The sequence below is a fragment of the Sorex fumeus genome, unplaced genomic scaffold, assembly GCF_029834395.1.
Source record: "Sorex fumeus unplaced genomic scaffold, SorFum_2.1 ptg000007l, whole genome shotgun sequence".
Taxonomy (NCBI): Eukaryota; Metazoa; Chordata; class Mammalia; order Eulipotyphla; family Soricidae; genus Sorex; species Sorex fumeus.
Window position 1 is genome coordinate 18,479,115 of NW_026606064.1, and position 16,148 is coordinate 18,495,262.

The window sequence follows — 16,148 nt, forward strand, 5'->3', positions numbered from 1 at the left end:
ATACTGAAAAGATGCATAGTTCTCAGGACACCACATGGGGTCTCCTGAGAGGTGCCAGGAGCAAGTAACTCAGCACAAAGCTAGGAGTAGTCCCTGTGTACTGCCAGGTGTGGCCCAAAAAATAAAACAGTAAAAACACAGTTAGTAACATAACATCTTTATGAAAGCGACTTCTTATTCGCAGTTTGTTGAGAGAAAAAAATCTATAATTTTGCATCAAAACGGTGATTTTTCTTCTACTATAGGTAGGTAGTTTTAGCCCTTTGATATCAACTTCCTCAACTCTGCCTGTCCCCATATCAACATTTATCTGCGGCCTAGTGTTGGTGGAAGGACACAGCCCCAGGCCCTTGCATGTGGGGGAGGAGGGCAGGGGGGCCCCCTGGCCACACCTGTGATTAAAGCACTTGGGAAGCTGAAAAAAAAATTCATCTGTAATCTGTATTTCTTGTGTAAATCTTTTCTCTTTTCTTCAGAAGAAACAATGATGCAAACTTTATCTAAGGCAAATCTCTTCATCTCCCAGAGTTTCCTCTGAAATCGATTTCCACATACACCACTTATGCAGAAGTTTAGTATTGTACATTTTATGCTATATTTTTTCTTTGTATACTGTTTTATTATCTTGGTTAAAATTCAGAGTTGCCCTACAAGCGGATTCAAAAGTTCAGGAAGTCCTAACGTTCTGTCTTATTTATTTATTTATTTATTTATTTATTTTATGTTTTGGTGTCACCCTAGTGATACTTAGGGGTTACCCCTGGCAATGCTAAGAGGACCCTGTGGGATGCTGAGGATCGAACCCAGGTCGGCTGTGTGCAAACCAAGGGCCCTCCCTGCTGTGCTATAGCCAGGGTGCAAAGGTTTGGGACAGTAAAAATTCTAAGCCTAAAGAGTCCATCTTTGGGGCTGGAGAGATAGGACAGCAGGTAGTGTGTTTGCCTTGCATGCAGCCGACCCGGGTTCAATTCCCAGCATCCTATATGGTCCCCTGAGCAACACCAAGAGTAACTACTGAGTGCAATTCCAGCAGTAACTCCTGTACATTGCCAGGTGTGACCCAAAAAGCAAAAAAAAAAAAAAAAATCCATCTTTGTCTCTGTGTCCCTGTATGTCCTCTCTATGTGTATTTTGTGTTCTTATCACTTCTGTGTCTTTCATTTTCAGCTATTCTCATTGTCCTTAATACTTTAAATACCAGAGGGAAATCCAGCCACTTAATGATTACAGAAAATGCCCTTGGGAGCACTCAATCTCCTTGCTAGAGTTATGTGTTTCTCCCTAAACAAATTCCTTTGGTTTTTGATGTAATGCTCATATTGACCAGGTCTAAATCATTTGGAGGTCCTATAATATAGAAGGAAAGAGACATGGGGAAATTGTATATTTGCCACTCCACCTGGACAGTGCTTAAAAGAGAAACATTTTCAAAAAGAAAATTATGAGGCACAGAAAAAAAAAGTTACAGCCCGAATATGTGCAAATTTAATTAACTCTGGGAAATCATTAATGATTTTTTTCTTTAGTGGTGTGTTGTGGTTTTTAAAATTCCCAGCACTGGAGCGATAGCACAGCGGTAGTGCGTTTGTCTTACACGCAGCCAACATGGTCGACCTGAGTTCGATTCCTCCGCCCCTCTCGGAGAGCCCGGCAAGCTACCGAGAGTATCTCGCCCACATGGCAGAGCCTGGCAAGCTACCTGTGATGTATTAGATATACCAAACACAGTAACAACAAAGTCTCCAGTGGAGACATTACTGGCCCCGCTCGAGCAAATCGATGAACAATGGGAGGACAGGAAAAATAAATAAAAACCTTCAACAGTGCTTTCCTTTGGCAATAACAGTCTCTCTCACAAATCCATGTTTCTCAAATAAAAAATGTTCACACTATTTCTTATGTATTATCCACTTCCTTTTTTACTCCTTGAAAAGTGGTCTCAATATTACGCAAAGAGGAAGCTGTGCTCTCAGCGCTTCTGGCTTTCTCATCACTTCTGGCTTTTTCATCACCCACTAACCCGATAGCATTCAGCACCATTTATCTACCCCATCTTAAATTTATTTCTGCCAAAAATGCCATGGCACCTAAGTGCTCTTTTCCATTTTTCCCTACTTTTTTCTCTCATTCATTAAGGGCAAATTTAGCTTAATCCCTTGTCTTTAATCTTCTTCAAGATTTCACAAACTTACATGCCTTCAGGAATCATCCCTTAATACTCTTCTCCTCACTCTTCCCCAATCAGATACTTGTAGATATAATTTATCTATTTCATGTTAATTTTAAAATTCATTAGCATAGAATTATTCATACTATTAATTTTTAACATATACCTAAAAAAGAAATATATACAGTTTTTGTTCCCACACTCTGCTCGGATCGGGACTGGGCCTCCTCCACCCAGATCCCCCATCTTCCAGTAGGTAGGCAGTTACATCCACCAACTGCCCCCCCACCGCACGCCATGTAATCCCATCAATGACCAAGATCCAGAGACTATAAAACCAAGCTTCTGGAAAAGAACATCACAGAGTCTTCTGCTCTTCTGCCCCTGCTCCTGTCTGTCCTCGCTGGGGCCTCTTATTGTCTAGTTCTCGCTCTCAGAGAACCCGGCAGGCTACTGAGAGTATCCTGCCCACACAGCAGAGTCTGCCAAGCTCCCTGTGGTGTATTCTATATACCAAAATTCAGTAACAATGATGGGTTGTATTGCCCTTACCCTGAAAGAGCCTCCAATGTGGCACTTGCTAAAATCTCAGGGCTAGGACGAATGGAGATGTTACTGGTGCCTGCTCAAGGAAATTGATGAACAATGGAAAGACAGTGATACAGTGATAGTTTTGGGGTGAAAAATCTGTATCAATTTATCATTGATTCTTAATTTTGTAGAATTTCAGTTTAGTTCTATTCATCTATATGTGTGCCGGTGTCACCAACACCACCTAAAAAAATACAGTTTTTATAAAGACTTCTCTCATATATGGGATAAAATTAAAAAGGCAACAACAAATGGCCAAAATCATCAGAACTAGAGATTTTGTCTAAAGAGTTGGGCTTACATAGGAGAGTGTTGACTGAGAGGGCCCTTGAATACTGGTGCAGGGAAACAAATACTCTTATGATGAGTGTGGTGTTGGTGATGCATGCATGAAAAATATAATTTAACAATATTGTAAATCGCAGTTCCTCAATAAAAATGATAAAAGAAAAGTAATATAGTAAGTCATAAAGATCGTCCAAAAATGATAAAGTCTCATTCATCTAACTCTTCTCTCCATGGACAGACAGGGACAATATCATCCTGAACAGTCCCACTTTATCCATTTCATAGTGTTTCTTTCTTTTCCTACCAACAACATTAGAGTAGAACAGCTCATTACTTGCAATAATGTCCTTTGTGCTTTTCCCTGCACTGGGGCCTCCAAACTTCAATCTATTTGTTATTATCATATTGGATAGATCACTCTTCATCTCAATTTTTTTCATGGCAATTGTATGTCAAAAAACATACACTTCTTCTTTATTTGGCAAAACTAATCTTATTAAAGTTTGCAAGCTTTAGAGAGTCGCTCTTCGGTTTATTTTCTTCATTCTCAAGCCATAAGATAAGGGAATAGCACAAGGAAATTATATCAGTTGTGTAGACCCAAACTTCTCCTTAAATAGGAAATACCTATTTAGAGATTATAGGATTGGAAGGAGTATAGTACGGAAAGTTCTAATAAACCTTACTGAGCTGTACCACAACTAGACCATCTACTCATTGTTTTTGAACTCAGAAAGAAAAGAAACAAATTCTTACTTTCCTCTGATAAAATGTCAACATAGCCAACTCAGGTTCATAAAATTTTCACAATAGCTCATATATATATATATATATATATATAATTTAAAAAGCTTGAAATTGCATTTGGCACATTTTTCTACCATAAATATAGATTTCTATGATTAGAGACATGATTAGAGATAAGGCAGCGAGAACCTAAAATCATTTAATTCAACTCCATTCTTTTACAAATGAAGTTACATAACCAATTCCTTCCAACTCATAAGATACCAAATGGCAACTTGAACCTAGATTTCAATATTTGAAGTTTAGTTTTTTACTTTTTATGATACAGGCATTTGAATGGTGGCCTTAAGAAAAGTGTTTTCTTCTTAAAGAAATCAAACAAATCAAACATGCAACAATAAAAATTCTCAATAAAAATAGCTATATTGCAGCGCAAAGAAACTGCAAGTGAATGGAAATGTGTCTTTAAATCTTTCACAAAGAACTCATTTTCAAATAATCTTTAATGAAAAGATATAAGAACTATTTTATAACACAGTACATCATTTTGGCAACCCAAACCACTGTATGCAGCATGCCATAATTTTGTAGACACTGTCTTAAAATTATTGAAATCTTTATAGGCTATTTTAACCCAAGGTAATAGTGTATAACATCTAGAGTATTATAAATAGTCTAATCCATTTTAAGTTTATATTTAAGTGATGTTTCTATTGGTGTTAACTGGTAATTGATTTACCCACCAAATCCCAATATTAACAGTCTTTGAATGAATGATAAAAAATGGTAAGTCCATATGTCAGGATGAAATGTTTCTTGTAGAATGACAATTTTATTAATAAATTAATCACAATAAAAATCAGTCAAATATTTAACTAGTATGTTTTCCGAGATTAAGAGGCTAAGGATTCTCACACTAAGGTTTTCCATTAAATGTGACTCTGCTTGAGCATTCAAGTTCACTCGGGTATGAGATGCAGATAATGGCTGGCCGAGAACAAGAGAAAGGTAATGGAATAAATAATTACTTCCTCTGAGGGCACACAAAGTTATAACCTAAAAATGGTAGCAGTGGATAGTTTTAGACACAACTGGCAGTGATCTGCCACAGCCAAGGTTCAGTAGACACCACAGTATATGAACAACAATTAGTCTATAGAATTAGCTAGATCTAGATTCAAGTTCTAGTTCACATTACTGTATGACTCAAATTGTCAAAGCCTCTAAGTTTCTTCCTCTGTGAAACAGTATCACTAATAAAATTTACATTTAAGAGGTGTCAAAATCTTCATTGATGTATTACCTGTTAAGTCTTTGGTGAAAACTGTAACAATCTATTTATTTTGTATTCCTCTACATTTTTATATACAATTCTGGATAATATATCATTACTTTCAAGTTTACCTTTTCTGATATTGACTTTAAAATATTTAAATATGCCCAGTATATGGCTCTATGAAAATTACCAGCTACAATATTAAGTCTAAAATCTGACATAATTCATAATTCTGACTCATACCTGAATAAATGACAGATGGCTTCACAGGAAAAGACCATATGAACTTATAGAAATAAGATGTTGGGAGGTGGAGTGATAGCACAGTGGGTATGGTATTTGCCTTGCATGTGACCAACCCAGGTTAGATTTCCAGCATCCCGTATGGTCCTCTGAGTACTGCCAGGAGTAATTCCTGAGTGCATGAGCCAGGAGTAATTCCTGTGACCCAAAAAAGCTCTCCCCCACCCCGCAAAAAAAGAAATAAGATATTCAAAAGATAAAAGAGTATTTTCACTTAACTACTTTTTGTGTGGGAAATACAGAAAAAACAGATAACAGCAAGAAATCAGAACCATGTTTACTATTTTCTAGTCACCTCACCGCAACTACTTGAAAATACACTATGATACAGAATGAAAATAATTACAACAGTAATAGTTAATGTAACATTTATTGAATATTGTTTTCCCCCCAAGGCACGAATCTAAGAATTTTTTCTCTATTAACACATTTAAATTGAAATTTAAAATCTATTAGCAATTCAATAATGGGTACTGTTCTTAAGCCAATAATAGGTACTGTTCTGTTCAAAGTAATAGTTAATGTAACATTTATTGAATTTTTTCCTCCTCAAGGCACCAATCTAAGAATTCTTCTCTATCAACACCTTTAAACTTGTTTGAACAATTCAATAATAGATACTGTTCTTCAGTCAATATGGATAAGAGTAAACACAGTATTGAAACAAAGGAAGAAGTGAAGATGTTGAAAATATCAAGAGGACTTCTGGAATGGTGAAGGAGATACTAGCAAGCTGAGTTCCCCATTCAATAATGACCGGAAATCACATAAATAATATAGGGTGAACCTCATCTGTTTATATTCGGACTTTTCTGGGAAAAACACACTTGCATATACCTGAAATTAGGTGGCCAAAGAACAGAACTCAGGTTCTAGGAATTAATCAGTAAGCTATCCATAACAAGATATGTTAGACACCTGCCTCCATTCCTATTGACTGACGTCACTCAGCTCTTGAGGGTAAACTTGATTACTTGACTTCCCGTTAATCGTTGATTTGCTCAAGAGGGCGCCAGTAATGTCTCCATTTGTCCCTGTCGTGTGCTAGTGTAGCCCAATGGCATCTGTTCGCTCTGGGAACATGAAGAGCCTCAAACCGATCATTCATGATGTTGATGAAGAAGTCGGACTATCTGATAGGTGGGTGGCCACGCAGTCTTTTGACATCACATGGAATCCAGTAGATAACAACTCTAGTCCAGCGGTCATCTCTAAATCTCATTATGTGACAAGCCCATCTGATTTTTGACACCTTGGGAAATGAGACAGCGTCCCTGATTCTTGATCGTCGACGGAGATCGGAACTCTGGATTCTTTCTCTTATTTGAGTGAAGCATGATATTCCAAGCATAGCTCTTTCAATTCCTCTTTGGGAGACCCGAATAGTGTTCTCATCCTGTTTGCGTAGGGCCCAGATCTCTGAGGCATATGTTAATGCAGGAAGAACAGTGGAATCAAAGAGATGTGCCTGGAGCCGGAGGTTCTTTGTCCTCTTAGGTATTTCTTCGATGTTCTTGAAGGCATTCCAAGCTGCTCTCTTCCTCCTGTGCAGCTCAGGTGCCAGGTCATTTGTCATATTGACTTCTTGACCTAGCTACACATAGCTGTTCCATTAGGAGATAGTCGTTCCGCTGAGAGCAAATGGAGCATCAGGAACGAGGCTGTTTCTCATAAACATTGTCTTCGTAAGATTCAGCTATAGTCCGACCTTTCCACACTCATGGTCGAAGTCAGCCAGCATTTGTGCTGCTTGGCTGATGTTTGGTGTTATTAATACAATGTCATCAGCAAAGCGGAGATGGTGTAGTTGCTGACCATCTCTCTTCACTCCCATTCCTTCACATTCCAGTTGTCACATGATGTTCTCAAGGGTGGCATTGAAGAGTTTCGGTGAAATGGTATCACCCTACTGAATCCGTCTCTTGACATCAATGATTACTTCTTTGTAGAATGGTGAGATCCTGGTAGTGAATCTGTAATACAGCTCACGGAGGATCCTTATGTATTGAGTTTGAGTGCCTTGATTGGCTAGGGCTTCAATGACCGCTTCCGTCTCAACAGAATCAAAGGCCTTCTTTAAATCAATGAATGTTAGACAGAGCGGCATCTTGAACTCCCGAGAAACCTCAATGAGCTTGGTTATCATGTGGATATGGTCAATGGTGCTGAATCCTTTGCGGAACACAGCTTGCTCGCATGGTTGTCCTTCATCTAGTGTGCTACCAATCCTATTCAGGCTGACTCAAGTGAACAACTTGTAGGTGACAGAAAATAGGCAGATTGGGCGATAGTTGCCAACGTCATGGATGTCTTCCTTCTTGTACAGTAGTATGGTCCTGTTGGTTTTCCATAGGGACAGAACCTTGCATTCACACAGGTAGCGTGTGAAGAGCTGAGCCAGCGTATTGATGAGTACTAACAGCAGGTTCTTCAGGTGTTCAGGTCTGACCTTGTCTGGGCTGGGTGCTGTTCGTTTCTTTACTGACGAAATGGTGTGTCGGATTTCGGAAGGGAGAACATTGGGAACGACATATCCATCCTGTGGAATTTGGTATGTTGGCAGGTGGACATGGCTATCAAAGAGATTTGAGTAGAAGTCATGGATAATCTTCTCCATTGCCATTGTGGAAGATGTGATAGATCCATCAGGACATCGGAGGGCAGTCATCTTGGTCTTGTAGTTGGCGAAGGACAGGCGAGCATTATGAATACTTTTCCCAGCTTCTGCCGCATCTACCAGCACTTAACCTCCACTACCTCCATTACCCAGCTGCTGCCATGCTCCAGGATGCTTTCCGGACCCGCGCGGCCACTTCGCGGTCAAGCAACACATTATAAGACACTAAGTACCCATCTTCCAGAATTGCCGTACCATATTTGATAGGGTTCAAATATGGTAACATCTACAAGGGTGATTAGAGGTCACTCCACATGCCTCTATCCCTCTTGGAAAGCCTGGCAAGCTACCAAGAGTATTCCGCCCGCACGGCAGAGCCTCGCAAGCTATCCATTGTGTATTCAATATGCCAAATCCAGTAATTACAATGGGTCTCATTCCCCTGACCCTGAAGGCATCACCAATATGGCAGCATTGAGAAGGATGAGAAACGAGAGGCTGATAAAATCTCAAGGCCGAACTAGGCTGCCACAATGAAGACAAAACTGATTGTCTGTACTTTCAATGCACATATGCTAGCATCAGATGCATCCATCGAGGACCTGATGGTACAAGCGCAAAAGATCAAGTATATGACATCATTGGTCTGACCGAGACAAGAAGGCACCAATCTCATCACGCCATTTTTGACACTGGAGAAGAATTGTTCCTCGGAACATACTATAAAAGAGGTGTCAGAGGCGTCAATGTTCTTGTCAACACAAACTTGGCCATGAGCATTGATTCATTCGAATGTTTACCAACCCCAAATCGGATGTTTACATTTGAATAGATGGCTCACTGCTGGCAGTTTCTATCTTCATTGTCTACTCACCAACATCCAATTATGATGAAGGAGAAATTGAGAAGTTCTACATGGAGCTGGAGAAGTTCTATAAAGAAGACCACATCTTCTACAAGATCATTGTTGGTGATTTTAATGCCAAGATAGGACCAAGAAGATCAGCCGAAGAACTTCACATCGGGACCCATGGCCTAGAATGGAACGAACAGGTTGAGAGACTGTCTGAGGTCATCATGTCGACCAAGACCATCCACGGTAACTCAAGATTCCAGATGGCCGAATCTAAACGTTGGACATGGGGAGTCTCCCAGTGGACGATTCCACAATGAAATAGACCACATCATATTCAATCAATGGTTTTGCCTGACCGATGTTGCTGTTGTCCCAAAATTCCAAACGGGATCGACCACCATCTACTTCGTGCAAAATTCTACTTCACAGAAAAGGGAGAAAGGGGTGCAAAGTTTAAGAAGAGAACTACCAGAACGACCACCAACTGGGAGCTCTTTGGCACTATCGCAGCAACATGGGAAGAAGCCATTGTTGACAACATTGACGAGGAATATGATCGACTGGTTCAGCGCCTCCATGATTGTGCGAGGAATGCCAAGAGAGAGATAGCCACAAAAAAACGCCTGTGTTCGAAAACTCTTGAGCTTATTCACCAACGTGGTTTGGCGCATGTCTCAGGCAACCGCAAGCGAACATCCGAGCTCGCAAAGCAATGCAGAGGTGCAATCAAGGAAGACCTCAAAGAGAGAAGAGCAGAAGTGCTGGTAGATGCAGCAGAAGCCAGGAAAAGTATTCAGGGTAAACATTGCTCTATAATCAGTTATCTGAAGAAGAATGTAATATTCCATTGCTAGCTGAAACTGAGAACCGGGAAGAAAAGTACAATAAATATGTAAATAAATAAATAAAACTTGAGCTCTGGGCCAATAGCTGAGTCTCTTCTTCTCCTCCTTCAAGAAATAGGTCAAAGATCAACCACTGTCCAGAGGCCGAGATCAATAATGAAGACTCTTGGAAAGAACAGAAATAAAAACTGACTGCCTCAGCAAAAGGTAGCACAGTCTCTGGGCTGTACCCTCTCAACCCACCCTGGCAAGACTCCGACCAAACTGTTTTCAATATCCCCATCACTATCACCCTCTCCTTTCATCATGACTGTAGGGTGATGGGGGTGTGGAGGAAGAGTTGTGCACTTGTCTTGCATATGGCTGACATGGATTCAATCCCCAACACCACATGTGGTCCTCTGAGCTACACAGGAGTGATCTCTTAGCACAGAATGAGAAGTAAGCTCTGAACACAGCTAAGTGTACCCCTCCAAAAAAGATATGCTTAATATGAATAGTACACTGAATAAAATTTAACAGAATATGAAAAGTATTAAAAGTAGACTCAATCTTGCATTAGACAGTTTAACAGAAAATAGATATAAAAACAAAGAAATGATTCTAAAAAAGATAAGAAATAAGATTGAGAAATATCAAACTCTATGGAAAGGTAAATATGGAGATAATGGTAAAACCAGAGTGGGATGAGAAAGGAATAGACATCATTTTTAAATTAAAAAAAGTAGCTTAGGACTTACCAGATCAAAGGAAAAGTAAAAAACAGATATTAAAATGCTAAAACCAAACATAAAAACAAATTTCTGAATCCAAAATAACCTACCGGAAGACATATCATTTTTCATTATGAAAGTAAATGACAAATAACATTAAAGTAACTGAGACTAATTAAAAAATTACATATAAAGGTATTTCCATCAGGTCTTCATCAAATGTCTCAATAGAAATACTACAAATTAGTGAATAGTGAATTCTATAAAACTAACAAAAACTGCTGGAAAGAAAGATGGCAGCTGCATGGGAGCCTTGTGGAGAGCAGGTATGAGCCGGGGGTGTGGGGGCGACTAAAACCTCATGGGAAGGGGGGCGTTCTGGCCCATCCTTCACGCCCTAGCGAGGTCACCAGTTGCCCCCCACGAGCGGCTCTCCAGCACGGCCATGACTCCAGAGCACAGAAACCAATCTCTTAATTATCTGACTTTCAGTAGAAATACTTCCAGGGTTAATAAGTAAAATAGCAGAAATCCATAACCATGTGGCCGCGATAGTGGCCACGCGACAACATTTAATTCTTGAACCCAGCTGTAGAAAGCAAATCATTTCACAATGCTTTTTCAGCATGTCTGATTTGGGGGGGGGGGGTTAAACTCTAAATAATAATGGTGCATCTTTTATTGAAACAATGAATCTAGTCAAAGTAAATAGAGTGTTATCTAGAATTCATCTGCCTCACAGGCATTGGGAGGGGTGGGAGGTGGGGTTTTATTGGGGTTCTTCGTGGTAAAAAATAAGTATTGGTAAAGGGAAATGTGTTTGATATTTGCATGACTGAGACCTAAACCTGAAAGTTTTGTAACTTTTCCCACAGTGATTCAATAAATAAATAAATATTAAAAAAAAAAAAAAAGATCTCCTTGGAAGAAGCTCGAGGTCTTGCCTGACAGCTTGACCCTGGCTAGCCAGCTCAATAAACTACCTGCTTGCTGATTGCAAAAAAAAAAAAAAAAAACTAACAAAAACTAATACATATCCTACCCAAACTCTTCCCAAAAAAGAGAGAGAGAGAGAGAGCACTCTCAAACTATTTTCCATGAAATCATTATCACTCTACTTTCCAAACCAAAATAATCTCTGGGGAAAAATATTAAATACAACCAATGAACAAAGATGCAATAATTCCTCAATAAAATCTTGGCAAATTGAAACTATGAAATAGAATTAAGAGTTTAGAGGAAAATCCTAAACTACAGAATAGCTAATTTATGACAGAGACTAGTGCAGTCTGAATCAAAGTATGACTCCACCAAATGGTGCTGGTAAAATAGCATAACATTATGCAAAATAAATAAATAAATTAGACCTATACCTAGCATTGTATACAAAGGTTAACTGTAAATCTATCAAGGTCCTCGTTATCATGGCCACAGAGATAAATCAATGGACTGAGCACATTCTTCACATGAAAGAGGTGCAAGTATTTCCTGGTTTCACATAGTGCCCTAAGCAAAAGCAAGAGTTTTTGCAAAAACAAAACCACTACACACAGAGATAGTAGTAACCCCAAGCTCCAATGAGCAGGTCCAAAAACCAAATAAAGACAAATAGCCTTCATTATCAAACCCATGTCTATGAAATACATTGAGTAGAATATAAGTATGACTCCCTGAGAGATTAATCTCAAAAGAGTCTTCAGAGATATAAACCCAATGACAATGTAAACATAAGCAGAACTAAAACAATAGGACTTCAATTATTTCATCAAACTGATAAAGGTTCTGTACTGTAAAAGAGGTCTAAAAAGACACCCTACTAATAGGGAGACAACATTCACACATCATACATCAAAGGGTTTATATCTAAGATATATAAGGTACTCAGAGCTCATCATCAACAAATAAATAAAATTAAAAATAAAGAGATTAACAGATACTTCATCAAATTTGACATAAAGACATAAAGATGGTCAACAGTATGAAAAAGTATTCATCACTTTGCATCAGTTGGCATAGCATTATTCAAAGAGTGTTTTGCAAAGCATGCAATCAACCTCAATGGCCACTAACAGATGACTGTAAAAGCAAGTATTCTGCCTATACTTTATGGAATACTATTCTGCAAGCTTTTTAAAAAATATATGAACTTTTGGGGCTGGAGCAATAGCACAGCTAGTAGGACGTTTTTCTTGCACACAGCCAACCCAGGTTCAATTCCCAACATCCCAAGCACTGCAGGAGTAACCTCTGTGCATCACCGGTATGACCCCAAAAGCAAAAAATATAAAATAAATAAAATATGAACTTTTGCTATCTGGAAGAAACTGATTGGATTTTGAGATAATTATGTTAAGTGAAATAAGAATGTATTTTATTTCAATTACCAGATACTCAGTCATGTGTAATATAAATAATAATTTATTATTTATTATATTATATAATGGGCTGGAGCGATAGCACAGAGGTAGGGTGTTTGCCTTGCACGCAGCCAACATGGCTGACCCGAGTTCGATTCCTCTGTCCCTCTCAGAGAGCCCGGCAAGCTACCGAGAGTATCTCACCCGCCCAGCAGAGCCTGGCAAGCTATCCGTCACATATTCGATATGCCAAACACAGTAACAACAAGTCTCATGATGGAGATGTTACTGGGCCCGCTCAAGCAAATCAGTGAACAACGAGAGGACCGACCGTTATATTATATAATATTTATTATATATTATATTTATAATATTTGTAATAGAAACAAAACAAATACACTGATAAGATTAAATTCTGGATTCATTGAAAACAATGGTGTTTGCTGAAGGAAATGGGTGTATGGAAGGAATGTTTTGGTGGAATTGTGGCACCAGAACTTTGATAGCAAGTGCAGTGAGTAAATCTAATGAGATGCATACATTTAGAGGTTAAGTCCCTAGTATTCTGCTGTATTACAGAGCAATGATAAATAATACAAAATAAATAACTTTAGAATAAAATACAAAAGAATGTAAAATACATAAAATTTTTAGTCAAAAATAAATATCTGGATGAATAACTTGTTTAATTGACCTAGCTAGGAAGTGGTATGGAAGAAAATAATATTTGTATATGTTATCTACTCTACAATAAGCATATGCTAGGTTCTATAAGAGCTTGTGAAGAGAAATAAAAATTGTTGAATACTTAAAATTTACTAAGCTTGAGGTTGGCCTTCTTTCCATGAGCATATTCTCATAAAGCTGCTCAGTTTTTCATGGGAGGAGTTCCATCACCCTGTAAGTGGACACAAGTTAATATTTATCTAGATCTGCCTCCCTTTCATTGTATAAAATCTGTCTAAGTTGAAAACTAATTTAATATATATAAGAGTTAATTTTATGTGGTAGCTTGAATATTTCATGAGAGACCCAGATATTTGTCTAACATTATTCTGGGTATCAGTAAGAGGTTTTCTTGATCAGGTTAGCAATTTATTTAGTAGGCTAAATACAACATATTGTGCATCTTAATGCAAACAAGGTAACCAGTTAAACATTAAAGAAAAAAAAGGACCAAAGTACAATTAGGTTGAATACAGAAGAAGATACTGATTGAAACTTATTAATGTATGCCAGAAAGTTACTAGAAGGATTAAGTCACCTGATTTGTATGCAGTCAACCTTAGTTTCATCCCTGACACTACATACAGTCCCCTGAGTACTGCCATGAATGATCCCTGAACACAGAGCTAGAAGTAACCCCTAAGCTCTTCTGGGTATAGCACAAAAACAAAACAAAAACAAAAAAATAATTTTAAATGAATGAGCAAGAATTTTTGAGATGCTAAAATAATTTATATATGATCATAAAGCTCAGTGAAACTGAGGGTACATACAGGAAAATTACAAAAAGGTACATAAGAATCTAACTATTGAAAATCAAATTACAATGATAAAAATCTTTCAATTAGAAATGGGCAAAGAAACATTTTATTTCATGGAACAATTAAATGCTGAAAAACTTCGAAACAGAAACTGCCACAGGAAATTGTGAAGGCTTCTACAACATGCTAAAATAAATACTAATAGTAGAGTTGTATAATTACTAATTACTAATTTTCTTTTGAAGTGAGTGCAAAATAAATATACTCTTGCACAGACATGAGAGAATTCACTGAAATGATTTTTACTACAACTAAAGAAAGATGATTCCAAATAGAAGCATGGAAGTTCAAGAATAAATGAAAAGAGCACCCAAAATGGAATTATGAGAGAGTACAGTTAGGACAAAGAAGGGACCATTATGATAATGATACTTGGAAATGATCACTCTGGAAAAGAACTTAGTGCTGAAGGGAGGTAAAGAGATATACACGCTACCCTTTCAGTAATTGTATTGCAAACCAAAATGCCTAAAAGGAGCATAAGAAAGAGAGGGGGTGGGAGAAGAGAGAGAAGAAAAGTGTCTGCCATAGAGGCAGGATGCAGGGGCAAGGCAGGGGAAGCAGGTGGGAAGATAATGGAGACATTGGTAGCGGGAAATGTGCACTATTGACAGGATGAGTGTTTGAACATTGCATGACTGAAACTCAATCATAAACAACTATGCTTGGACTCCAGAAAGCAGAGTCAGAAGTCAGAGAGAGGCTCACCCATGAGAGAGAGAAGCAGAGGGGAATGAAGATTGGAATAAACTACAATTGATACCAACCAGCCTGGCCCTCCTTCCTTCCTTCGCCTACCCATCGCCATCGACCTCCCTGGGGTGGAGGAAGCAGCTTGAGACTACTGAATGTGGGCGCGGGAGAGATAGAGCACTGCCAGACTTTGGAAAACACACATAAATAGTGAAATCAGAATTCAGAATTCTCCCTTCTCTTCTAAAAGCTCTATTATTCTTTTAGACCATGTTGTTTATGTCTTTCATTCACCTACTCTTCCATTCACTGATTTCATTCACTGGCATTTTTACTGACTACATATTATGTGCTAGAGTAGGGATGGATAAAAAAGTGAATAAATCAAAGTGTCACCTCCCAAAGGAAGTAGTATCAAAACAAAGGGGCCTTGGGACCTTGGAAGAAAAAGGTGATCACTAGTGATGGGTGCAGAGTTGGAAACCGTTACTAAAGTATTACAAATCACAGTGTCTCAAAGATAAAAAAAAAAAATTAGGGGCTGGAGAGATAGCACAGAGGGTAGGGCGTTTGTCTTGCACACGGCCGACCCGGGTTTGATTCCCAGCATCCCATATGGTCCCCTAAGCACCGCCAGGAGTAACTCCTGAGTGCAGAGCCAGGAGTAACCCCTAAGTATCGCCAGGTCTGACCCAAATAGCAAAATAATAATAATAATAATAATGATAATGATAAAAATTTTTTAAAAATTTAAAAATAAATCAAAGATAAAACATTTTTAAAATAATGAAATATCACCTTTCATGCAGTTTGTTGGCTCTGTCCTCTGAGGACATTTTACATGAATGTCTGGTTTGCTATATTAGATTCTAGGTGCCTAAAAACTAGGCACTGCTGTCAAGAGCTGAGTAACAAGCCCCACCCTCACCCCTCACTCAGACATCGCCTCTGAACTACATTCCCCAACCAACTTTAAAGTAAACGAATTTATAAAAACCAACAAAGATTTAGCATGGCAATTAGCGAAAGGTTTATCTAGGAAATTTTTAAAACAGGAAAATAGCAAAATATTAGGGACCGACACCCAGTTTTCATTTTCTACCAAAATCATCCCGTCCTTCCCAACTCTGCCATATTGGAGCCTCTTC